The sequence below is a fragment of the Gavia stellata genome, chromosome 6, assembly GCF_030936135.1.
Source record: "Gavia stellata isolate bGavSte3 chromosome 6, bGavSte3.hap2, whole genome shotgun sequence".
NCBI lineage: Eukaryota > Metazoa > Chordata > Aves > Gaviiformes > Gaviidae > Gavia > Gavia stellata.
The window spans coordinates 37,151,375-37,158,946 of record NC_082599.1 but is presented as its reverse complement, the minus strand read 5'-3'; positions in this window follow the sequence as shown (position 1 = coordinate 37,158,946).

Below are 7,572 nucleotides of genomic sequence, written 5' to 3'. Positions count from 1 at the left end.
ACTGCAGCAGCAATGCTGTTGCAAGAGTGGCAGGAAACAGGAGAAGCCGTGAAGGGACAGGACAGCTTGTTACCGATCATGCGATGTCCCAAGTTGGTACCAAAAGGGAAGGTTGAGCTCTAGGAGGAAAGGATCAAGAAATAGTGACCTCCCTAGCCAGAAGAGCCAGGCCATGGGGGAATGGAGAAAATGGATTGAAGTCTCTCTGTGTTAGACAAACACATCGCGTGCTCGATAAAGGGCAGTACTGATGAGTCTTGCTCTGCCAGGCGAAGGACTGGTGCCCTTTGGCACTGGCTGCCATGTCCATTCATGGGGCCCAATGTCAGCCCTGTACCAATGGTCTCTACAGAAAGTGCAGTCTTCACAGCCTGTAACACCCCAGGAGCTGCTAGAGATCCTGTCACTGTCATAGTTACCCATGGACTCACGCCACAAATATCAAAAGCAGGGACTTGCAGAGGTTTCTGCATCATAGGCTACATTTCAGAGAGTTTTTCAGGTATCATCTGGTTTCCTGACGATGCAAACCACCTCTCTTCTTAACATTCCTGCCAACTTCTGTGTCACATTAATGCCATGCACTGATATATGAAAATAATGCATTAAATTACTACAAATTATCCCCTTTGTGATTGTTACAATTCAGTTTTCACCTGTCAAGCTGGTGAGAAGTTGGGATACAAATGTTCCTCTGCTTATATTCTTCCGCAAAAAAATTCTACAGCAAGAACTACAACATAAGCTTTAAGCATATAAACTCTGAAGTATCATGGCATTGAAGGAAAAGTTTTTCAGCATTTAAATATATTATGACCAATCTCTTATGATGCTCCTTATTAGACCTTCCTGCTTGGAGGAATTCTGTGTACAGTGGCTAAACCCAATACTGATCAGAGAGAAGTTAATTGCCTGCAAGAGAATGCGTCCTGTGAAGCATCTGAAAGGGATCAAACCAAGGAAAGCGAGCCTTGGAAGGTCTGAAGTTTCAGCTTGAGTGAACATGTAGAAAGTATAAAGCCTTGTTTTATATCTGCTGAGTGTGAAAAGCTGAGCTGCATCTTGCAGGAGAAGCGTGCTCCTGCAAGGCTTCTCTTCCTTATTCTTCTCCCTTCAGGTAGAAACACTGTGAGAAACAATTTCAGAAGTTAAGCCTGAAAAACAGTGTTCCAGTATGAAAAATGTTCTTCAATTTGCTTCAATATACATGTTATGTCTGTGAACAGCTGCCTCTATATACATCATCACAAAATATCGAACCACTGCAGAAAACAAAAAATGGAATACATTTTTTACTAAGTATCAACGGAACTTATAGTTCTGCTTCATTAGGAGCAGGTTAGCTGATACTCAAAATAAAAATAAAAATAATGAGAAGCGTAACCAAGCTTGTCTTTCAGTCTGTAAAAACTACCAATTCTGAGTCTTGGATCTCAGGCCCAAGAGAAACCTTCAGCTTAATGAAGAAGGCAATGGAAAAAGAAAAGGCAATGGCTCAGGGCCGCAGTATACAGCAGAGGCATTAGCAGAAAGAGACCATTTCTGATTGAAAGTGTTTAATCCAAAAATGATTGAAAAGAAAAAAAAAAAAAAAAATTTACCACTGTCTTCTTTTCATTATGATTTCCCAGAGCAGACATGTGCCTTTAGATGTGCGAACAAATGTTCTCAGTTCTGGAATTTAAAATACCTTCAAGTTGGGAACAAGGTGGTGATTTGCTCATCTTCCATCCAAAGAGACATAATTTGGTTTTGCTTTAGATGGGCAATGGTGCTCCACTTACAGTCTTGAGATACTACGTTGCATAAATTCTCCACATCCTATCTTGAGATTAGAACTATCTTTAGGATTATTTTGCAGAAATTCCTTGCATAAAATTAAGCAGTATCAGCACATTTGTATCTCAGACAAGTTGGTGAGTGAGCCAATAGGGAGGGGGCCCCACTGGACCTCTTGTTTGCGAACAGAGAAGGACTTGTGGGTGTTGTGATGGTTGGAGGCCACCTTGGGCACAGTGATCATGAAATGATAGAGTTTTTGATTCTCGGAGAAGTAAGGAGGGGGGTTAGCAGAACTGCCACCTTGGATGTCTGGAGGGCTGACTTTGGCCTGTTTAGGGGCTTGGTTGACAGAGTCCCTTGGGAGGCAGTCCTGAAAGGCAAAGGAGTCCAGGAAGGCTGGACATTCTTCAAGAAGGAAATCTTCAAGGCACAGGAGCAGACGGTCCCCGTGTGCTGAAAGACAAGCCAGCAGGAAAGAAGACCAACCTGGCTGAACAGAGAGCTTTGGCTGGAGCACAGGGAAAAAAAGGGAATTTACAGCTTTTGGAATAAGGGGCCGGCAACTCAGGAGGACTAGAGGATTGTTGTGAGGTTATGCAGGGAGAAAATTAAAAGGGCCAAAGCCCAACTAGAGCTTAATCTGGCTACTGCAGTGAAAGACAATAAAAAAATTTTCTGTAAATACATTAGCAACAAAAGGAGGGCTAAGGAGAATCTCTACCCTTTATTTGATGCGGGGGGAAACATAGTGACAAAGGACGAGGAAAAGGCTGAGGTACTTAATACCTTCTTTGCCTCAGTCTTTAATACTAAGACCAGTTGTTCTCTGGGTACCCAGCCCCCTGAGCTGGAAGATAGGGACAGGGAGCAGAATGAAGCCCCCACAATCGAAGGGGAAATGGTTAGCGACCAGCTACACCACTTAGACACACACAAGTCTATGGGACCAGATGGGATCCACTCAAAGGGACTGAGGGAGCTGGTGGAAGTTCTCACCAAGCCACTCTCCATCATCCACCAGCAGTCCTGGCTAACTGGGGAGGTCCCAGTTGACTGGAGGTTAGCAAGCGTGATGCCCATCTACAAGAAAGGCCAGAAGGAGGATCCGGGGAACTACAGGCCTGTCAGTCTGACCTCGGTGCTGGGGAAGGTCATGCAGCAGATCGTCTTGAGTGTCATCACACAGCACACACAGGACAACCAGGTGATCAGGCCCAGTCAGCATGGGTTTATGAAAGACAGGTCCTGCCTGACTAACCTGATCTTCTATGACAAGATGACCTGCTTAGTAGATGAGGGAAAGGCTGTGGATGCTGTTTACCTGGACTTCAGTAAAGCCTTTGACACCATTTCCCAGAGCATTCTCCTGGAGAGACTGGCTGCTCATGGCTTGGATGTGTGTACCCTTCACTGCGTAAAAAACTGGCTGGAAGGCTGGGCCCAAAGAGTTGTGGTGAATGGAGTTAAATCCGGTTGGTGGCCGGTCACAAGTGGTGTTCCCCAGGGCTCAGTACTGGGGCCAGTTCTGTTTAATATCTTTATCAATGATCTGGATGAGGGGATTGAGCGCTCCCTCAGCAAGTTTGCAGACGACACCAAGTTGGGTGGGAGTGTTGATCTGCTCGAGGGCAGGAAGGCTCTGCAGAGGGATCTGGACAGGCTGGATCGATGGGCCGAGGCCAACTTTACGAGACTCAGCAAGGCCAAGTGCCGGGTCCTGCACTTGGGTCACAACAACCCCATGCAACACTACAGGCTTGGGGATGAGTGGCTGGAAAGCTGCCTGGCGGAAAAGGACCTGGGGGTGTTGATTGACAGACAGCTGAATGTGAGCCAGCAGTGTGCCCAGGTGGCCAAGAAGGCCAACGGCATCCTGGCCTGTATCAGAAAGAGTGTGGCCAGCAGGAGTAGGGAAGCGATTGTACCTTTGAACTTGGCACTGGTGAGGCCAAACCTCAAATCCTGTGTTCAGCTTTGGGCCCCTCACTACAAGAAGGACATTGAGGTGCTGAAGCGTGTCCAGAGAAGGGCAACGAAGCTGGTGAGGGGTCTGGAACACAAGTCTTATGAGGAGCAGTTGAGGGAACTGGGGTTGTTCAGTCTGGACAAAAGGAGGCTCAGGGGAGACTTTATTGCTCTCGACAACTAGCTGAAAGGAGGCTGTAGCGAGGTGGGTATCAGTCTCTTTTCCCAGGTAACAAGTGATAGGATGAGAGAAAATGGCCTCAAGTTGTGCCAGGGATTTAGACTGGCTATTAGGAAAAATTTCTTCACCAAAAGGGTTGTCAAGCATTGGAACAGGCTGCTCAGGGAAGTGGTTCAGTCACTATCCCTGGAGGTATTTAAAAGACATGTAGATGCGGCATTTAGGGACATGGTTTAGCGGTGGACTTGGCAGTGTTAGGTTTACGGTTGGACACAATGATCTTAAGGGTCTTTTCTAACCTAAATGATTCTATAATTCTAAGTTTCTTTAGCGTGCTTTTTCTTTATAAAGACAGAATCTCCTGACTGTTGACCCTGTTTATAAAGTCAGGCAAAAAGGCCCAGTGTTTTTTGACAAAGATTTTGAAGCAAAAATACATACAGATTTCAAATGGGAACTCTGTGCAGAGCAGTGCACCTGAACAAGAAAACCATTTTTGGGAAGGAGGAATCAAACATAGAAGCCAATGACACCTCCGCTAGTCTAGCAAATCTGAGGGATTGGTACATTCAACCAAGGAAACAAACCAAACCCTGTCATCCAATACCATACCCATCAGGGCTGGCTATCTTTTCAACAGATTAAAATTATTTTGTGGACACTGCAATGAATGGGAGTACTTGACCACTTACTAACTAAACGCATTATCTAGTATGAAAATCCATCACAAAAAGTTATTGCATTCTCAAACACCACGCCATCAATGCCAGCATCTTTAAGACATAAGAATATGAGTTCCCATGTGGCAGGTGCCATCTGGAGCCCTGGGAATCATATCCAATTCTCTCACCACCTTAATAAATCCCACAGCACTCTACAAGGAAAACACCTTTCCTGCTTGCACGGGGGTGGATCAATTGCAGGCTCTCTTTTGGACAAGGGCTTCAATTTTGCTTGGCATAATTTTTTTTTTTTTTTTTAGCTTAAACCATCTATCATTTATTTGAAATGAGAGCCCAGAGTACTTTGATGGGAGTCCCTGAAAGGGATTCTGGGAGTTTTCCATCTGAACTTCAAAAGGGTCTGATGTTACCCAAGCTGATGGCTGGGATTGTCCCCACAGGAAGAAGCAGGAGGGAAGCTCTGCAGCTCTTTCCAGGTCCTGCCGAGATGAAGGCACCACCGATCACTTTTACCTCAGCTGCTGCACACCCTTCTCAAGTGTTGTCACAACCAAAGGCTGGGAGAACAACAAAACACTACCAGGCAGAAACTGCCCATGAATAAGATACATCTGAGACAGTTAAACCCCACAACAGCTAGTTGGCATATTTGCTCTGCAAAACAAAGCACAACTCCTTGAGCTAGTAGAGATACAGCTTCATAAATGAACAGGGCAAAATGTGGCTCTATTTGACCCTGCAATGTTTTGGTACAGGAACCATACAGCCATAATTCCAGGGTACTGCACTTCAGCTTGTAAGGTGCAGTAAGTCTGTGCAGTTAAGACTTTTCATATTGGGGGAGGCACCTCAGAAACAAATTTGGGGGCAACCGCTTTGGCTGCTAGTTCAGGTTTAGAGGCCTCTGTCAGCAGAGTAGATGTGTCTTAACATAAGCAGCTAAATTCAGAAGTTGAATAAAAGGTGGCATTTTGGGAAGAAATTCCAAACAGAAAGAGAAGGACACCAACAGTAAGGAAAACACTGAGGGTGTTGGAGAAAGCTCTTAGAACAGCAAAGGAGGACCATCTTTCATAGTGCAAGAGCCTAATTCAGGCAAGTAAATAAGATAAATAATAATTTTCAGCTAAAGAAAAAATGTACTTCTAGTTACATTTGAAGTTATGGCAACATATGTTGAGTCCTAAATGTACTATAATGTATTGTTAAGAAACTGTCAAGCAGTTTTAAAGAGAACTGGACCATCAATCTAAAAGAATTACCAATAAGCATGTAGAATCCGTTTGTGCTGAACTGATAAAATGCTCTTTCAGTGCTGATAGCTTTTTTTGCAGGTCCTATTTTTTTTGTGCTGTTTAACAGCAATTGCTCTTTAATTAATTTGCAATGAATTCAATACTAATGAACAAAGTAGCTTTTAAAAAAGCGAAATGTACTATTCTTTCCTAGCAAACAACTAAGAACCAGGCTGTGAGAGGATGATGCCATAACTGATCGTGATTTGAATTTTGCATAACATAGTACTACCTGGTTACCATTTAACTCAAGAGTATTTTCTTCAGCCAGGGTCAGGAGCAGTATTGGAGCAAGCACAACTGGGGTTTTTTCTTCTGTTTTTTTTTTTTTTGTTTGTTTGTTTGTTTTTTCTTTCTTCAAGACAGCAGCATCAACACAGAGTGGTCATGAAATAACAGCCTGAAATGTTTTTGTTTTGGTATAAGAAAGGACAACGACCAGAAACCTCCGCACAACTCACTAACTACAGAAGATATCTCATTTATTTAATCAGTTAATTTTAAATTAATAACATTTGTTAACTTTTTGCATATGTATGCAGAACATTCAGCATAATTTTACAGAACTCGTAACTTTAAAAGTGTTGCATTTCATTTACTATCAAAATGCAGTTTGACACAAAGTGAGGAGAAAAAAAAAAGGAAACAAATACCAGTCAGTATTTCTACCATCATAATGCAAAAAATTAGAAAACTAAGTAACTGTCTAACAAGCTGTAAATTTGTTTAAATGTGAATACAGTGCACTTTTATGGATAGTCAGAAGGAAGAACCAAATATAATGTAAAAGCTGTATCTAGTTGCAAATCTGTATTTTAAGGGTTACAAACTGAGAAGAATCAACCTTTCAACAAAAATCTCTATACCTACCACTTACAGTAACCGATAATTTAAATGAACTGTTTAACCTGTATTGCTTCAAATCAGCAACTTCACATAAACTCAATATCCACACTTGAAACAAAGTATAGAAACTGCAAAGTTTCAGACAGTAAAACAGAAACTGTAGAATAACAGTTTTAACACTCTTTAAAAAGCACTCCATACTGAAGAAGAAGGCAGGAGAATGCAAGCTGCTTTGGAATTCTTGTTTAGCCCATGTATTTCTCAAGCTACTGGGTAAAAAAGCAAGTATTTCAGAATCCTATAAACTAGGTGTATAAATATTCCTACTATAGGCCCCAAAGAATTAAGCCATTAACTCCGGAGAAGACTTAAACATATGACAAATTTGTGGTCATTTGTCTAAGGAAGAGGCAAGAGAAGCCAGCTAGGATCTGAAATGATCATTACCTGGTGCAAGGGAACCCCCCCATGCTAACAGGGATACCAGATGTTTCCTAGAGCCACAAATGGACAGCGACTGAATTCTGCCCAAACCCAGTAATAAAAAATCTTGACAAATCAGTTACACATAAAAAGGTAGTTTAGCATCAGTTTAGCCACCCCAGTGTTTAACTATAATTAAGTGCAAGTTTTGATTCACAATGTAAATGGCTTTTGAAACTATGTGAGGACAAATAGTTACAGTAATGATTTGTGAAACAGTATCAAAAGAACATGAAGCACAGACTAAATTCCTTCCTTCACTCCTCAGCACACCATATGAGGGTTTCTAGGAATACCCATCTTTTTTTAACCTTCTAAGAAAACATAGCTGGGCAAT